The sequence below is a fragment of the Tiliqua scincoides genome, chromosome 4 (assembly GCF_035046505.1).
Source record: "Tiliqua scincoides isolate rTilSci1 chromosome 4, rTilSci1.hap2, whole genome shotgun sequence".
Classification (NCBI taxonomy): Eukaryota; Metazoa; Chordata; class Lepidosauria; order Squamata; family Scincidae; genus Tiliqua; species Tiliqua scincoides.
Genome location: NC_089824.1, coordinates 87139556 through 87159285, shown reverse-complemented (window position 1 = coordinate 87159285; position 19730 = coordinate 87139556).

Genomic DNA, 19730 nt, shown 5'->3' with positions numbered 1-19730 from the left:
TCTCAATACCCTTCCTAATGATCCCAAGTATAGAATTGGCCTTCTTCACTGCCGCCGCACATTGGGTCGACACTTTCATCGACCTGTCCACCACCACCCCAAGATCTCTCTCCTGATCTGTCACAGACAGCTCAGAATCCATCAGCCTATATCTAAAGTTTTGATTTTTTGCCCCAATGTGCATGACTTTACACTTACTGACACTGAAGCGCATCTGCCATTTTGCTGCCCATTCTGCCAGTCTGGAGAGATCCTTCTGGAGCGCCTCACAATCACTTCTGGTCTTCACCACTCGGAAAAGTTTGGTGTTGTCTGCAAACTTAGCCACTTCACTGCTCAACCCTGTCCCCAGGTCATTTATGAAGAGGTTGAAAAGCACCGGTCCCAGGACAGATCCTTGGGGCACACCGCTTTTCACCTCTCTCCATTGTGAAAATTGCCCATTGACACCCACTCTCTGCTTCCTGGCCTCCAACCAGTTCTCAATCCATGAGAGGACCTGTCCTCTAATTCCCTGACTGTGGAGTTTTTTCAGTAGCCTTTGGTGAGGGACCATGTCAAACGCCTTCTGAAAGTCCAGATATATAATGTCCACGGGTTCTCCCTCATCCACATGCCTGTTGACCTTTTCAAGGAATTCTATAAGGTTCGTGAGGCAAGACTTACCCTTACAGAAGCCATGCTGACTCTCCCTCAGCAAGGCCTGTTCATCTATGTCCCCCTAAACCCTCCAGATGTGACCAGACTAGTACTCCAGTCATATCTGGAGAGTGTTCTGATGGTCAGGAAGGCCCTGCGTGGCTTCCTTGGGCCTTGGAATGCCTTACAAGGAGATAAAAATGTCACTTCCATTTTCCATGAGAAACCAGAAGTCACTTTTTTGCCCTAAATGGGCAATCTGTGGGTTGGGGAGGCCACCCACGGCCTGTCCAGCCCTCAGAAGACTTTCTGGATGTGACTAGAGTGCAGCTATGGTCACGTTCAGAGGGTCCAGACTGGGCCCTAACCAGCAGATTCAATCATCCACAGATTTCTGTATCTGTGGGGTTTCCCAGAATGGAACCCACATGGAGGCTGCTGGTAATAAATTGAGCCCAATTAGGGCTGCCAGTAATAAATGCTCTGAAGTGCTGAGATGGAAGCTGTGTGGAGCTTCAATGCTAGCTGCAAGACCACATAGCTTCTAGAAAATGCTATTTCCCAAGACCTTCACAAATACCCACATTTGAGTCATGACCCCTTGAGCCTGCCTCCAAAGTATGCTACATCAGTGAACATATTTTTTGTCAGCAAGAACACAATAGAACACAATGTAACTTGGCCCAGAGCAGGCCAAAGACCACAGAGCAAAGTGCTCAGTGGTCTCTGGCTCTCTCCAGGCCATATTGTATCGTGTTTTCTGATGAAAACATGCTCCAGAGGCAGGCTTTGTGCATTTAAAAAACGCAAAATTTCAGCAAACCAGAAGTTTTGGCAGTGACGGAATAAAGTCATAATGTTGCCGCCAAAACTTCCAGGTTGCTGAGCTCCACGCTGAGTGGGCCATGGGGCTAAAAAGATTGAAACTACTGCTCTAGTTCGCTCACATAGCCTTCACATCCTGAGGCCTTCTAGGTTTGCCTCTAAAAGAGGCAGTATGCAACTCCTCTGCGATCTTGAATCTATAAACATTTGTCAGTTGCCAAATGTGTTATATGTTGATAGCAAAACTCCAGTGATTTAACACATTAACTATGTCAACTTGAGTATGTACAAAGTACTTAAGGGCAGTATTTGCTTTTGCTGTTCTTTTTGAAATAGGGTTGGCGGGGGGGTTCAATCACTTCATAAAATATGACAGAATAAAAATTATAACTGCAAAACTGTCACATTCTGACAGTATAGCTGCCTTAAATGAAATGCTGATAACTTTGAATACTACTATCTTCCTTGTGGATTGCTTTCAGATTTTGACTTTTGATTCAAAAACCTGCTCCAGCTTTACTGACTCATTTTCCTCCTTCATTTATATGCTCAACTTGAAAGTATTTATAGGTTGCATAATCTCAGGAGTCTTTTTTTAGATTTCCTTTCTACGTTATGCACATTTATCTTGCCCAGGTGATTTCTGGAGTCCTTGTGTTCTTTTTTCTGTGGTGTTCTTATGGGTTCCTGACCCAGGACCCTGAGATAGCAATGCTGACTTATCTGCCCAATCTTCCATGGTTACTAGTCCCTAGCTTACAGGGCTCCACTTTCTGCAATGCCTTGAGGGAATAGAGATTTATCCCTTCACGGTTCTCAACCCCTGAGTCCGGTAACCTAGTGCTCTGCAAGAACTTAAGACAGGACTCAATGCAGCTTTTGAAATGGAATTGAGTTTATTGACAAAGATAACTTTGGTAACAATTTCTCTCAATTACAGCCCAATCCTAAACTGCACCAGCATAGCCAGGCTGCATGGCCTGTGCTGTATCCAAATATATACCCGTAAATATAACCCTTTAAGTAAAGCCCCAGCCAGCCATATGGGGCTTCTTAGATCTGCTCAGTTATATACAGTAGCTGGTGCAAATACAGGAAGCCCATGTAGGGCTGCCTGGGTCAGGAATAGGGGTTTGAATATTTTGTGCACCACTGCCATTCCCCTCTCTGGCCCAATCTGTCTTCCATTCTGCTCTCCACCCACCCCAAACCCCCCTTTCACCTCTATTCTAACCTCCTGCTACCCTCTCCCAGCCCCTGTGCCGCCCAGTGCACACTTGCCTGTGCCAGCCAATTCAGGGGTCGGATCTGGCACTGCCAAACCAACACAGGTTTCAGAGCCAGCTCCAGGACAGCTGGGCCAGCTCACAGTGCAGTCTGGATTGCACTGTTAGTTCTCTGATGCAATCCAGCAGTGATACAGCTCAGTGATTCTGAGCTCTGCCAACTCCCAACTTACCTGTCCTGGGTGAAGTCGGCTGCAGAGGATCATGGATCTCAGGCTGCTGCTTTACCTGCTTGTCTCTACCCAAGCTGACTGAGCAGGAGTGTTACTAAAACACATGTAACATACACACAGAGGGGAATTTAACTATGTGAGCAGGGATCAAGTGCAGTGGTTCATGGACAACTCAATGGATTGGCAAGAAATGAGGAGGAAGACATTAGGTGCAACAAGATGGCTTTATCGTGGGGATAATGGACCTGTGTCCAAACCTCTGAGAAGGAGATCTAGTGGAAGTGCTGATCTACCTTGCTCTTGGAGTCCTTGATAAATTGATTAAGGAGCAGTATGTGTTGGAGTCTTTGAGTTTCTCTTTAGCCCTAGTACAAGCTAGACCAAGGAGACAACACAACAAAACATTCTCAACAAACATAAGGAGGAAGAGATAGAAACACTTGTTATCATTTTGACTGTACATGAGGCATAGAAGAAAGGAGAGCCTGGAAGCCAAAGGTTAGGGATGCCAAAGGACAAGATTACTTATCTGTGTCTACCAAGATAAAGCTTGTTTTGCTGCAGATATCATGATGTTAGTTTCCCAAGGCACAGCAATCACCTGAATCGAAGGTGGGTAAGCAGGCAGAAGTGGGCTCGACAAGCAAGCCCAGGAAAGCCTGTGCAGTGGTTTCCACTTCAAGGACACAAGCAAGGCAAAGGAGCCGAGATTGCTTTTTCTGAGGAAGCTTCTTCAAAAGCTGCTCAGTGAGAGCTTGAGCCACAGCTTAAGTAGAGCTCAGAGGAAGAGTGTGTGGAGGAAGGGGAAAGGTTAGAAAAAAGCAACAGAGCACTTCTACCTGCTACAAAATGTCCATCCAGGGTACCAAATACCTGTAACAGCGCTGGGAGGGAGGTGGCAAGATGGCATCTTGTTTGCTTCTGATGGCAAAATGACTTGCAGCCCAATCCTGAGCTGCCCGGTGCTGCGGGACCCGGCGGCTCCAGAAGGCAGAGGCACGGCGCGGACCACAGGATTGGGCTCTTGGTCTAGCTGTATTTTGACTTGATACTATGTTGGCTTTTCATGAAGTCAGTGGCAATGGTCCATCATTTGGACTCCAATAGCCAAGTGTTTTAAAGTGCTATTATTCTACAATACAAAGGGGTGGACTCGATCCTTTTTGGACTATGGTACTCCTACCAACCCATAACAGCTCTTGACTTCTCCAATTCGCATACTTAAAAGCATCGCATTCTGAGAAATTGATGTTAAAACTATCGAACCTCACCTTTCCACCTTAAGAATAAGGACAATGTGTAAAGGAAAATCCTCGAGCCCCTTCTTTGTGCAGACGTGTAGGAAACTTGAACATGCAGCATTCTGTGAAGCCGCAGTGCATCATATGTGCTTTCAGACAAGACAGAGCTTTCAGTACTGATATTATTTATCAGCCCGGACAAGTACCAGAGGGCAATCGCACTTAAATGTGATATCAGTATTTCCTGTCACATTGAAATTAAACTGGGAAATGAGAGAGGAAGATGTGCAGCTGCCCTGTGTAATAGGGCTTCCTTTTATCTTGATTGGTTGTGTTCCAGGACCTGATTTTTTTTTTTTAATGGGGGGGGGGGGGAGAGTGAAGTTAAGATGCCATTTGTGCGGAAGCATGAAATGCTTGATTCGCTGGATGATCCGTTGCCAGTACTACAAAGGTTCAGGTGTAATTTCACTCTGGAACAACAAGGAACAGTAAAGATTGCAGGTAATGCAAGTCAAAAGGAATGCCACATGATCAATTACATTGAAAGGTAATGTTACTAAGATACATGTTTTGCACAAGTAATGTCCAATTTAATAAGAGGGATCATGCACAAAAACTTTGACACAAAGATCTCCCTACTGGGTTGATGTGAGATTACTATATACTGCTTTATATGCCAAAAGCCAGAGTATAAGAATGTGCACTTATTATATAAGATCATTTTCACTTACAATTAATTGTTCTTTGTTCAGGACAGCAATGATCTTTTTTTTTTTTACACCTTTTCTTAATGTCTGCCAAGTTTAGGCATTGGTTTTTAGTCATTTTATTTTTTAAAGTGTACTTCCATGCGTTTAATTTTCTTTTCCCAGAAGAATTTCATTTTTTGCTGAATTTTCTACGATTTCACATGTTCCAGAAATGTCTGCTGCTTTTATTTCATTCAAGCTGACTCCCTCGATTCATCAGATTTTTTTTTATTGGGGGGGGAAGGAGGTTATAGCAAATTGGTCTCAACTGCTTTGCTGTCTTGAATCATTTCACCCATGTCAGTAAATGTGCAGTCTTTATCAACTCTATTGCTGTCATGCTTTGATCTATGGATTTCACTGGTGCCTTCGACTCTGACTCTGCTATACTATTTAATGCACAAGCTTTGGGTTAGCTTTGGGATAGCGCATTAGCAGACCGGTTTGAATGTGTTCCAAGACCTTCTTTCTCCTCTGATGGAAGATCTAATTTTCTTTGAGGAATCTTCTGAGAAATAGTATTGGTTTTTTTTCCCACTTGCCCAAGTTGGTTGCTTGCGTTTTTGGTCATGATTCATACCTTTGCTTGTTTTGGCAGTTGAGAAAAAGAAGCCAACCACTGTCTGTTTTATGGGAAATGGTAATTACTGCTGGGATTTCTACTTCTTGTGCAGTGGCTTCCCCCTTCATCTTCTATATTGGGTAAAGTGGAAGGATAAATCAGTAAAGGGTTTTTCAAGATTCAGCAAGATTTTAGCAATTGCTTATGACAGCATGCAGGGCTAGATCAACGGGTATACTAATGACACCATAGACTCATATTCCAGAACAACTTTGGGCTGCTGTGGCAAGGGGATGTTAAACAATATATTATTCTGTAGTAACAAAGTTGCAGACTGGCAGCCCAATCCTATCCAACTTTCCAGCACCAGTGCAACTGCAATGCAGCCCTAGGGTAAGGGAACAAATGTTCCCATACCTTAAGGAAGCCTCTATGACTGCATCCTCAACACAGGAAGCAGTGCATATCCCATGGGTACAGCAGCATGATTTCATTAGGCTGGAGAATCACTTTGCCTTGTGGAGGTGTGGGCATTCCACATCTCTTCGACATGTATAACCCAGGGTGCAATCCTAACCCACTTTCTAGCACTGATTTAAGGGCAATCCAGCTCCGAGGTAAGGGAACAAACATTCCCTTACTTTGAGGAGGCCTCTGTGAGTGCCTCCCAACTGCAGGATGCAGCACACGTCCCATTGGCATAGCTATGCCAGTGCTGGAAAGTGGGTTAGGATTTGGGCCCCAGTGCATGATTTATGCACATACAAAAACAAATAAATTGCACCATGTGGAGCACCTATCACAGACATTACATCCTGCAGATACTTAAGGGGAAAGGGAGTACTTTCAGGAATATCTGGGTCTGGAATAGGGAATATATACTTTACTGCCTTTACTGCCTCCCTGTGATGAGCCAATCAGGCTTTCAGACCAGAAGTGTTCCTGATTTATGTTTGGTGTGTTCTCAGAGTGATTCTACTCATTGAGGCAGCCTGTGTGTTTTCCCTGCCTGATATGGCTATAACATTTTTCAGGTCAGGCTGGGACTTCTGACTGAGCAACCATCAATTTTGGCTATGTCTTTCCAGCTCTGTGTGGATTTGTATGCCTCTGCCTGTCCATTTGTGGGGTTTTCGTAGTGACTCCTGTACCTCTCTCATTTAAATTTTCTCTCTGAGGCTGCCTAAGGCCCAGCATCCAATATGAACACTCATTCTCCATCAGCAGAAAATGGTCACTGACCCTGGAAATGCATGAACTGAGCCTGATGGTAACATCCTTAGTACATTCCTAGTCCCCCATTGGTTTGAAGAAAACCTTGCAGAAACTGCCACATGTATTAAAGATGCCGTTCTTAGTTATAACCAAATTCCTTTCTGCCCACTGCAGTTGTGTGTATTTTTATAAATCTAGACTGCTCCCTAACACAGCTTTGCATAAGACAGAATGGATACTGAAACTGATATTCGACACATCAGCTTGAGATTTACAAGAGCGTTGTTTTCTAATGGTATTATCATAGGTCAGTGTTTCACAATAACTGTGTAATAAAAAATTTTACCTGATAAACCTTAACTTGATTATTTTTCTTTTTATCAGTATGAGTTTATGGTGAGTATAAATCATCTTAAAGTTATTCATGGAAAAAATTCTCAGTAGCTGCCAAACAGACGTATTTTCTTAATCTTGGTTCATTCCCATTTGCCCGTATTTTGACACTGAAATTTAAAAGTGATATTATAGTACTTTAGTACCTTGGAGATGGTACAGGATAGTACTTTTATGTGACTGATGCATAAAAATAATAAATAGCTCTATTATTTTGAAGAAAACAACTACTAGCTAGCAGATAAAGCAGGACGTCATAAGTTGAATAATTTAGCCTGACTCCTGTCATAAAGCTATGCTAATATTGTTCTTTAAAAAAGAATATTTGGTGTAAAATAAAATTGAGTTGCTGAATGATGTGAAGATACCCTGCGCCCATAAAATGTGTTAATGCCAAGCATACGAAGTATATCGGCTCACTGAACAAATGCTAACCTCTGAAAATAAAGCGCGTGAGGGAAATGTCAATGAATGCAGGGCAACTTGTACAAGGAAAGTGAGGTTCAAAGATATGGCCTACCAACAAGAACAATCCTATTTTTTTCTCCTACCTAACTGCTGCCCTGATAAGAGAGGAGGTATGTAAGGACCCACTTCTCCAGAAAGAGTTGCTGTTGGCTACCTGGTGATCCAAGATAACTCCAAGGCTCTGCGCTGGAACTTTCACAGAGAAGGTCAATATTCTACCATTATCACCTCAGTCTTGTCTGAGTTGTTTGTTTATTCACCTTCATCTAGGTCATTGTGACTTTTGTGGCTTCATCTAGGTCATTGTGTTTCACGATACCTTCAGATATGAATGATAAAGAGAAAGGTGAACAACTGATCACAGACCACTTCCAAATCATTGAACTAGTTCTTACAAATGACTTCATCTTAATAAATACAATGCAATATAAGATGGCATCCCAGAGGGTAATTTCCATGAGTTAGAACTACAGTTGTCCAACCACAGACAAAATGGTGATTCCCATTCAATTACTTTTATTGTTTTTTCTCTTTCACTATGTAAATAATTCAATATGAATGACTGCACCTGAGTTAATTTTTAGAGACCCACAATCTCCACAATCTCTATACACCCTATACAGATGGAACTTATGTGGTATGGAACAGTCTGAATAATTGTACCCATGTTCAGAATAACAATGATTTTACTCTACTATGGTTTATCATGTGAGCAGCACTAGTGTGAAACAAGGTTGGGTCTGACAAACTTGGTCTGTTTGCTGTGCAGCCAATGAGGATCAAAGACGATGGATTGCATTCCCTGAAATGCCAACAAATTTTAACTCATTCCAAGGTACTCATTTACATTTCCTCCAAAATTCAAGGTAGTGGCTGTTTTTCTAAGGCCACAATCCTAATCTCACTTTCCTGGGAGTAAGTCCCATTGCGCACAATAGGACTTACTTCTGAGTAGTCGTGCTTAGGCTTGTGCCCTAAGACATTTGCAAAGTTGAAATGAGTACCACTGAAATGGTAGCTGTCTAGGTGGTTATCTAGTTTGACCACTATGGTTGGGTCATTCTGCCTGAGCCATATTGTATTGCTCAGCTGTATATGTTATCAGAAGAGGGTCATCATCACTGCTATTTTGGGGTGAGGGTGGCAACCTTTCCTTACTAAAAAACTTCATCTGGGATGGTCTTGCTCCATGTGTTCTTCTGGAGTACTCTGTAGCAAGTCTCTATCAAGTCAGTCTTATCGGTTTTAAGGTAGAGGATAGGGTAAGGGTAAGATAGAAGATAGGGTAAGACCCTAATTTGAAGGATGAAAATTAATGTTTTTGTAAACTTTTGTGGTGCTCTAATCATGCATTCAGAGCGCGATACCATAGTCTTTCAAGACTGAAGGTTGCCAACTAATCATGCAAGTTAGCTATTTTGGGGAGAAGGTGAAATTCTTGAAGTAATACAACTTGCCCCATCTGCTGAACTGCTTTTTGGGATGAACATGACAGCTCCTAGTGTAAGAGATTCACAAAATCCAGGCAAATTTGGAATTTATCGTTAAGGATAAATCAGATAATAAGTCAGATCTTTGTCCTGCTAAATAATCAGGTGGATTCACACAATTAATTCAATGCTTGGCCCTTTTGCCTTTCTTAAAAGAGTGAAAATTTGTCTCTCTGGCAGTACCTAAAATAAGAATCAATCAACAATGTAATCTCATGACTAAGAATGTGTGATGTGATGCAATGCAGGAAGTCCCAAAAACAAATCTGATCTCTGTCCTGAACCACTCACATGGCCTTAAGCCATCAGCCTCAGCTATTGTTACCAATATGGGATGATAATATTGATAATCTTTCCAGAATTATTGTAAACACACACATGTGCACTCTCTCTCTCGCTCTCCCTCTCTCACAGAGAGAGAGAGAGAGAGAGAGAGAGAGAGAGAGTGACGAGTCAGCAGGAAATGCCAAAGACAGTTGAGTTGAGAAGACTCAACTGCACTTCTGCATTTCAGAATTTGTTAGTGCAAATTAATTAAATTTGCTAGTGGAAATTAATTAAATCTCTCCCACACTATTTTTCCTTTGAATCACTCAACATGCTTAAATGACATGATGGAGACTAGGGGCCTCCCCTCCCCCACCCCTCATTAAACAGCTCTAGTTGTTTTAAATACACATCGTAATTTTTTTTCCACAAGCAGCTATCATTTCTCTGCTTGAATGCATAACCTGATTCCATCAATCTACCTGGCACTGGCAATTAAAATGACCCTTCTGCCAGTAGAAAAAGGACAACATGAAAATGTGTCTATATGCCAGAGCCTCACAAATGAAATGTATTAATTATTATTAAAGTATCTGATGACTTAAGTTCAAAAGGTTTGTTGAAGTGGCCATAGTTCCTTCTGATCTCTGTGCATGGAAGTAAGTGAATGGAACAATTTCAGTTGACATACACAACAGAATGAGGCAGGAGACTCTTGAAGTGGTAGAATGGACTATACAGCTTCAGATTGCAGGTGGGGAATCACCTTTAGTCGCCCTAGGCAGCAATTCTGTGCACACTTTTTTGAAAGCAACTCTCTTTGAGCCCAATCCTGAGCTCCTAGCACTGACTCTACACCAGTGCTGAGTATTGCAAATGTGCTGTAAGGCACATCCGTGACACTCAGCACCGGGTTGGTGCTGACACTGGCTCGGCTCAGTCTGCGCTCAGTCTAGTGCCAGCTGGAAGCCTGCTGCATGCCGCCTGGAGCAAGGGAAGAGCTCCAGGTGACAAAGAGGTTTGTTGGGGCAGGGGAGAGGCATTCTGGGGTGGGGGAGGGTGAGGCAGGGGAAGGAAAGGGACAGGACCAGTGGACGTCTGCTGTGCTGTGACCTGAAACCCCTGTCAGGCCTTCTGGCCCAACACTTGGACTCTCAACGCTGCACTGGCAAAATAGCCAGCACAGACTTGAGTAGCCCCATTGCAGGCCTGTGATCTTACCCGGGGAAGGGGACGAATGTCCTGAGGAGACGCCAGTGGCTACCCGGCACACATACGATGCAGCAGCAGCCGTTTTGGAGCCACTACTCCTCTGGGTTCTGGGCAGCTCAGGATTGGACTGTAAGATTCCACTGAAATTTACTTTTGAGTAGACATGCCTAGAATAGCACTGTTAGTATCATGTTCTATCTCAAGTTCATATCATGTACAACTAAAACTAATTTGCCACCCACAAATTCTCCACTGAACTTCTTGTCATATATTCCCTGGATGTGTGAATATTTGGCAACTATTTGCTGCTCACGATCCACATTTGACACTGAAAGATTTTTCGATAACCATCAATGATGGTCAGGAACTCAGATGCAGCAAACCACATTCAACAATATATGACAGCTGATATGCAAAAGCAAAGGACAACTATGCTACAAAGGCATTTGGTAAAGTTTGTATTGATCTTATAAAGCAGGGGTGGGAAAACCCCAGCCTGGGGGCCATTTGTGGCTCTTGGGGTGCCCCAATCTAGCCTGCAGGGAGCACCCAGTGTTGATTGATCCTTTGGCCTGTCGGACACTGTTGGAACCCATGCTGGCCTGCGACTGCAAGTCCGGCCGCTAGACACAAGCTGTGGGCCAAGTTAGAGCAAGGCCTTTTATAGTCTCCATGTGTTTTCTGCTTTTCTCTGGGCATTATTTTAACCTTCCCCCCACCCCAATTGCCTCTGAACAAATTGTCTCCATGTTTCTGGCTTGGTCTGTATGTTTTCACTGTGCAAAGAAGTGTGTGGCAAAACAGTTCACAGTTCTCATGTGGTTCTATATGCCTGTATTATAATTCTCATGTATGGTATAAATAAACTCAGTAAAATTCATTCATTCATATAAATTCCCTCTCTAATGTATTCATTTATGTAAATTTATTCAGATTTGCAATGTTAATTAATTCTTCCCCCCCACCCCGGTCCCGACACAGTGTCAGAGAGATGATGTGGCCCTCCTGCCAAAATGTTTGCCCGCCCCTGTTATAAAGGTGACCCGCACTAGTTTAACCGGGAAGCATTCCTTGTAAACAGGTGAAAAACTCTAATGCTGATGGGTTACTTTAGAAATGCAGTTTTTTCCGGTCAAACCACATGCCACAATAAATACACATTCACCCTCTGAGAATGAAGATGGACATGATTATATGGGCTACGATTCAAACCAAGTTATACTTTATGGTTAATAAAAATGGATATACCCTATATGTATAACAATGACATTGAGAATGGTGGCCTGATAAAATATTCTGTGGTGCCTTTTATTATTGTGCTTTACATTTCACTACTCGTATGCGTGCCAAATATTCATAATGCAGCCATTCAGCTGAAAAGGAGAATAACTATTCTGCTCTCCTTCCAAACAAAGCCGATGGGACTTCAATTCACAGCCATAGGCTTTTTTTTTTTTTTTTAAAGATACGGACCACAATTTATCCAGCGGTCAGTTTGCTGCAACTAGATTTGTTCCCCCCCCCGTCACTATGCATGGAAAGTTCCGGGTGATAAAACCTTAATTATCCCAGAAAGCAATTCATGTATGAACTAACAGAGCCACGTTCATTGCCTTTGTCACCGAGAAATGGCACATTTCCTTTAAATGCCCCAGCGAAATGGCCACCCTTCCATTGAAATTAAAGCACACGCAGAGCCACACGGAACTGGCGATGGGGTCGAAATGCCGGATTGCAAGAGGAATATTGCAAATTAATCTTGAGTTTAGTGCAGTGTCAGTGTTTGCCTAAAAATCAATCTGTCTGGCATTTTTATGGCTGTTCTGCAAATGGAAAAGAAGCAAACGAGCCATTTGCCGCTTTTATTTTCTGTATACAGCCATGCCTTCATTTTTCCGTTCTCCTCACTCTCATTCTTCAGTGCTGAAACCTTGTCCTGCAATATAATTGAGACTCTAATTATTAGTTGTAGCTAGGGTTTGGTTTCTGGTCTCCAGTCACCTACCTTTGGCATCACACAAACCATTGAGATCTATCACGTATCAAAATTTGGTTTTTAAGGAATAGGAAACAGCACGGTAATGAAAGATCCCCCAGTCAATTCAGAAGGGCTATAAGCTGTGAAATGTGTCAACGTGATACAAGGCATTAACTATTGTTATATGATCCATATTTTCTTTTATTGATATTTGGGCCATAGCTTAAGGCCCCGGCGGGGAAAGCAGGGAAGAAATAACGAAACTGAGATTCAGGGAATGGTATATTTTCAAGGTCATCCCAGTGTTATTATTTAAATCTTGTGGATGGAGTTTGGGGATGGAAAATGCAAAGTTTTCTTTCGGACTCAGAACTCCTAATCTATTTTTGGTGCCACACAAACTGAAGCAGAAGGAAAGCTTAATTGGGTGTGGCAAAATTGTTCCTACCCATCTGGCCAAAAACAAATGAATGTTCTCCTTCCCACCATATTAGGGAGAAATAATCTGATCAGATTCAACCTTCAGCACAGGCAAAACTCATCAACCTATGATTTTTTTGTTTTGTTTTTGGACCAGAAATGAATTACTAGATTTCAAGATTTTAATTTTATAGTAATTAACCCCATGAGATGGGATCTGCTTTGAATGGCAATGTATGCTGATCTAACCGACTTCAGATTTCTTGTTGTTAAGCTTTTAAGCCATAGGGGGAAACCAATGCGGACAATTTCAGGAATAAACTGTACTGCTGGACAGTGAAATAATGATGGAAATTCCCTGTTCATTCTTGCAATTGGATGACTTTGCAAAGCGTCTCTTCCTAGTCACGTAAATGCAATCGCAGGTCATGAATAGTGTAGGCCACAAAACAACTGTTTCCAGTGAGTTGAGGAAAGAGAGTAATATTTGAATGTCTTGATACTCTCACTCCTTTATTTTCCTAGGTCGGGATAGTCAAACTTCAGCAGGATACACTACAACTGCAAAAGGGAAACTAAGCTCATGCACAATCTGGCAGTGGTTTTCAGCCTGGTACACAGTTTGAACCTTGGAAATCCTTGGGAGGTTATCAAGGTATCTCAGTGACAAGTTTAGTAATGGGAGATCATTATCTTGAAGTGGGTTTAGCTACCCCTACCAACCTCACCCGGCAATGCACAGCCACAGGAGAGTGGTGGATGTGTTCTAATCTAGAGTACACTTTCAAAGTGAGGTGGTAAATTGTGTCAAGGCTATATCACTTCAGACTGCAGGAAGCAGCTCGCGTGATGGAGCACATCCCCATACACAGCACATCGCTGTATATAGAAAATGAAGAGAAGGCTAGGTGAGAATGCTTCTCCCTGACATCTTTCTTTGAGCGTGGCATCCCCCGTCCCCCCCATAGAGAGACATTCAGAGCTGCAGTCTGCACTGGGCTCATTCAACGCAGATTTGCCACCACATTTGATGTCTATCTGAAGTAGGCCTCAGTTCATGCAGGGTAATGGCAGGCCCCACAAGTTTGAACGAATGTTCACTTGCGACTGTTAGGCTCTGGGGCCTATCAGAAACTCTGGTCAATGGCATTTGGGCTAATAATAAGCTTCTGCTTAGAAAAGATGGCAACACATGGTTAAAATTTAAAAGGCAAGAATATATGGTAATCAAGAACATTAAGTGAATACGAAATGAAATGAAACGAAGAAGCTGAGTCTCCATGGATTTAACAAGTTTAAAGCAAATTGAAAACTGTTCTTTGCTCAGTGCGTACTGTCATGTGGCACACCCTGGCACAGGTTGTTTCGGAAGGTCACTAGGAGTACATAACCATCGCCACTTCACCACTTCTCCTAATCATTAAAATCTCTACTCTATCACCGACTCAAAAATGTAAGTGAACCCAGGAAGGATAACTGAGTGATTGCTTGTTTTTGCTTTCAAACAACCCTCTCTTATTTCTAGTAAGCCAAGCCTTAGAAATTCCCGAGGGGGGATTCCAAGGGGGGGGGGAATCAAGCCACTAGGCCTAAAATGAAAAGAACCAGGACTCTTGAGACCCCAGGATGCAAGGCATATAAAATCCCAGCCCACAACAGCAACAAACTCCCAGGCAAAGGGTTTGAAAAGTGCACACACAATTGAACCTAAGGGTTCAATTAATTAGGCTGCAAATGAAGCAATCAAGACACAGCCACATGTTTAGGGTTCATGAAGGGAGCAAGGCAGGCTGGCAAGCTTCAGGGAGAGAGTGCTCACACCAGCCAGCCTCCTCACCTTCTTTTATTAACCTCCCTTTCAGCCCAGTACAAAGGTCAGCAGGTAAACATGGTAAGTTCCTTAGCTCCACTCTAGCCTAGTACAAAGGTCAGTCGGGGAACAATGCAAGTTCCTCAAGGGATTTTTCCCTTTGTTGATTCAGCCTGTTTACCCAGTCTGTTTCCTGGCTCAGACCTCACCCAGTCTGTTTCATGACCCGGGCATCACCCCAGAGTGTGCTCCAAGGGTGGGGGTTGAGTGTGCTCACTGGCCTTTGTCACATAAGCAAAAGGATAAGGTCAGGGTAAGCAAAGGGGTAAGGTCTGGTATTCCCCTGATCATTTCCTTCATGCAATATCCTGCAGACACCCCCTTCCCACAAGACTGCTAGCCATCCAAGCTCCCAGGCTGTAGGTCCTACAATAAAAAAAGATGAGCAAGGTGCAAAGACAACTCAGTTGGTAGGAGGCTAATAGACCCAATCCACAAACTGCAGCAGCTCAGAGTTCAATGCCCAGGCAACCAACCACTGCTTGTGCTAAACCAGTGCTCCCTGACAAGTTCATCAGATGCACGTAATCTGCCAAGTTAGATGTCAAGAGGGTCAGTAATTGGTGGAGTCAACTTGTATAGCACCACTATTGCAAAGCTGGATGCAACTTTGCTGCCCTCCAGCACCTATTGAACAACAAAGAAAAAGAGCAGCCAAGAGGGAGAGAACAAACCACTTTCAAGAAGCTGATAATGGCATAAGGCAAGGTGAAACAGTTTGGGGAACAGAGGTGAAAAGGGAAGCTAACTACACAAGCTAGCCCAGGATCTTCCTCTTTGTATACCACATCTAAGTGGTTAGTTCTCATGGTGCATCTAATGCTTGGATGAGAGACCAAGGCAACTAAGCAAAGGGACAGGATGTAACTATCCTTGTTACACCTCTGGGTGTTACCTGTGGTAATTGTTACTGGGGTTCACCTGAGCACCTTGACATTGCTGCTTTTGGGATTCATAGGGCTCCAAAATCCAGTGAACCATGTTCTTCATTGCACCTCAGTTGGAGAAGATGTAGGGCAAAGCAACAATAGACCAACATGGCTACAGCAATCCCATCAGGATGCCGAGCATCACAAAAGTTTTTTTCACACCAGTTCTCCATTACTCAAGCACATCGTTCTCTTCTCTACACCAGCACTGAGCAGGAGGTAAACTATGACACACTGGACCACAGCAAGAGCAGGAGGTAGACTATGACACACTGGACCAATGACCAATTTCTAGTAGACCAGTTCCTGGAATTATTCCACTTCCTGGAATTATTATAAGGGAAGTGAACCTTGTCTGACTGTAAACCCTGTCTTGTGTTCTTAAGCGTACTCAAGATATCATACCACAGGTGATGCCTTAGAGCCCAATCCTATGCCTGTCTACTCAGAAGTAAGTCCCAATATGGTCAATGGGGCTTTACTCCCAGGAACGTGTGGATAGGATTGTAACCATAATTGTTAAGAAATCCTAAATATACTCTCTTACTCAGTCAATTTAAAACACATTGGGGGATCATAGGGAAACTGGTAAAACTAACAGAGTTAGTACTAGAGTTGAGTCAGCCTATCCCAGCTCTATACCATACCTGCTGTGGAGCTCATCAGGTTGGCTTTGGGTAAGATGCTCATACCTGAATCTACCTTGCAGGGTTGCTGAAAGGCTAAAACTGTGCTCTGGGCAGTTTGGAAGACAGGTGAGACAAAATGGAGTGAAATACATAACTCATATCCTGAGACCCATGAGGTTCTCATGGGCAATCTCCCAAGTACTTGTGATGTACAGTTTTCATTCTTTTGAATGAGGCGTATTGAGAAATTATAGATGCCTAATCATCCAATTCAGCAATTTTCAACCACTGTGCCACAGCACATTGGTGTGCCTTGAATGGTCCACAGGTGTGCCATGGGAGTTTGGGGGAGGATCATATTTTTGTAGGGCTATTAGGTGTGAGAGCTCCTGAGTGGTAGTGCAGTGTGCCTTGTCAATTGTTAAAAAACTCAAGGTCTGCCTTGAGAGTTGTAGCCCCTTCTCAGTGTGCTGTGGGATGGAAAAGGTTGAAATTCACTGATCCAATTGCTTATTCCCTTTTGTTAGTCAAGACACATATGTTGCTGTGAAGTAGAAAAACGCTGCTCTTCCATTTACATAATTGGACCAATGTAGATTTATTCGTATAGATTATACTCTGAGATAGATAAGCTCCATGCTGCCAGATTGTGGCAATGATTATCTGACTCAGTCCTAAAGAAACAAACAATTTGGAGATGGAAATTAGCACAGCCGCGGTTTAGTTTCCTATTGATTCTGCCAAATCCTAGATCCTTGCATGCAGTTTCTGTTCCATACTTTCTTGAAATGCGGCATTATTTGCTTCAAAGACATCTGTTATGGGATGTCTTCATTCACATGTAGAATATATATTTGGCCTCTATCATCACCAGCTTTAAAGAAATTTTGTTGGGAAAATAACCTTCAAGCCCAGAAGCTGTTGATTGCTTGTTCAATGAATTGTTGCACAATTCAATTTCAGCATTAGCCATCTTCTTTGCACAAAGCCGAATTGCCTTAAGTTGCATTAATAGTAAACAATTTAGCCAATGATGGCCCACCCTTGTAACTTGTGTCAATTCTCTCCAAAATTGCCTGTCTTGTATCCATTAACAATTCCTTTTCACATATCTTGTCATTGTCATTGTTAGGTACAGCACATAAAAATAGGGGATAGTGAAGTTGTGGCAAGGAGGGAGAGCCTACTGATTGAAATATAGCATCACATGAACAAATTCACTTGTCTGATATCATTTATTCATTCAACACATTCATCTTCTATCTTATCTTGATGATGATCAGAATGGCTCACATGGGTTTCACCCCTCCTTTATTCTCACATCAACCTTTTGAGCTAGGTTGAGAGGTAGTGGTTGACCTAAGATCATGTAATGAGCTTGATAACAAAGTGGGGTTTCAATTCAGGTTTCTCCTATCTAAGTCCACTACATCCCACTGATTTTCATGATTAGATGTCAAAAAGTAGGTTTGTTTATCTCCCCTCTCCAGTCTCCACATATGATTTTCCATATACTTGCATAGCTTTTTCTACCCCATCTTTCTCCTTGGCCTTCCCCCTTACTTGGTTTATTTTCTTGTCATCTTTTGTTTATTCTGTTCTTCTCTAATCATCCTCTCCTCCACTTAAATTGGGAAAAATAACTAAAAAAACCAACAAATGTAAGTTTGATGAAATGGGGAAAAAAGAATGGTTATAAGGACAAATGCCATCAAGACTTCAGTATAAAGAATTTTGGAAATTAAAATATCTATTTGGATGACCTGTAGTACAATGGGGAAATGGGGTCAACCTAACGTCTTCCTATTACTGATATGCCCATTTCCCTGTCCAGAGCTGAATCACCTGAAGTTTGACACCCAATATCAACCCATAATATACTGGCTTATATTCTTGACCGGGACATCTTTAAGATGCAGTTTTTAATAAAACAGAAAAACTACATAAAGAAAGAACCCTGTCTGCATGAAGAATAGTATATATGGTGCATATTCTTTTTGGTGATCTCATTTTCCGGAAAAAAAGTGCATTCATTTTCACTTTTTCCTGGGCCATGGATTACAGCAAGAGATTTATGTACAACATTACCATGCGACTTTTATGGGTGATGTTATCTCATAAATTTGAGCTCGTATCCTATAGTGTTGCCCTTTTCGAACTTCTTTACAGTGGCAACATTTTAACTATAAGAAGCAAAGTAGATGTGGAATTATGGCATGGCTAACTGTTTTCTGCTGGTTTTGCGGTATTCGCAGATATATCTTGTTTTATACCTGCAACTCTTCACATTGAATGTCACAGTAGTTTCTGCTAGCAAGGCAGGTCTCTTAATCTCAGTGTGCTATTTGTTAGCTATTTGTATGTTAAAAAAAAATGTCTGTGTTAGCGCAATAAAAATTAAGGCAAAGAGTTGAAAGTAGGACAGCGCAAATAGTAAATACTTAAATCCATCTGAGACTCCAGTATTTATTTCCATTTGAGCTATTAATCTATGTCTATTTAAGCACTAAACATTTCCAAGGAAGGTACAGAGATTTGTCCACGCATGCAATTCTGCTTTGTCCACCACCCTTAATTATCTTGAGGATGCTTCTTTTTGTAACATTTGCTACTACCACCTCAGGGAGTGAACCATCATAGAAGACCCATGTTTTCAATGTCTATTTTTGTTTTGCTTTTGTGGTCTTATGTGGTGAAAAGACAGGGTATGAATAGAAAAAATAGATGAGGCTGAGCCACAATGTTTCCCCCTGCCCCATTTGGGTGATTTTGCTGGTGGGGAAGCTGACTTACTGCTAGCTGCACAGTGCTCCTCTTGGAAGCTGTTGCTGCCATGGGGAGGGGGGGGGCTTCATATTTTTTCTCCTCCAAGTGATGCTAAATCATCACTTTACATCATTCATAGTGACAGCCCTTAGTCCAGTGGTTCCTAAAGTTTTTCAACTGGCCGCTCCCTTGACCTGCTTGGTCATTGGAAGCAACTTCCCGTTAGGGCTACAATCCTACACACTGCATAGCGCAGCAGGTTTTTCGTGAGAATTCCACAGCTCTCCTGGCTGAATTCCATAGCTCACAGTTTGGGAACCACTGATCCTGAGCTGCCCAGTGTGTGGGGCTGTCATGGTGCCAAAATGGTTGCTGCAGTATCCAGCATGCCTCCGGCAGCCGCTGCTGCCTCCTCAAGAGAAGAGGAATTTTGTCCTCTTTTTCCGGGTAAGCGAAGTAGCCCCACAATGGTGCTTCTTGATTCTGCAGTGGGTCGAGCCGGAGCAGAATCGAAAACTCCCATGTCACACTGCACGGCCTGACACAGGGCTCTGGTTCCGGTGGAGCCAAGCTCCACCAGTCCCGCCCTCCTCCTGCCCCGCTCTCTTCTCTAGA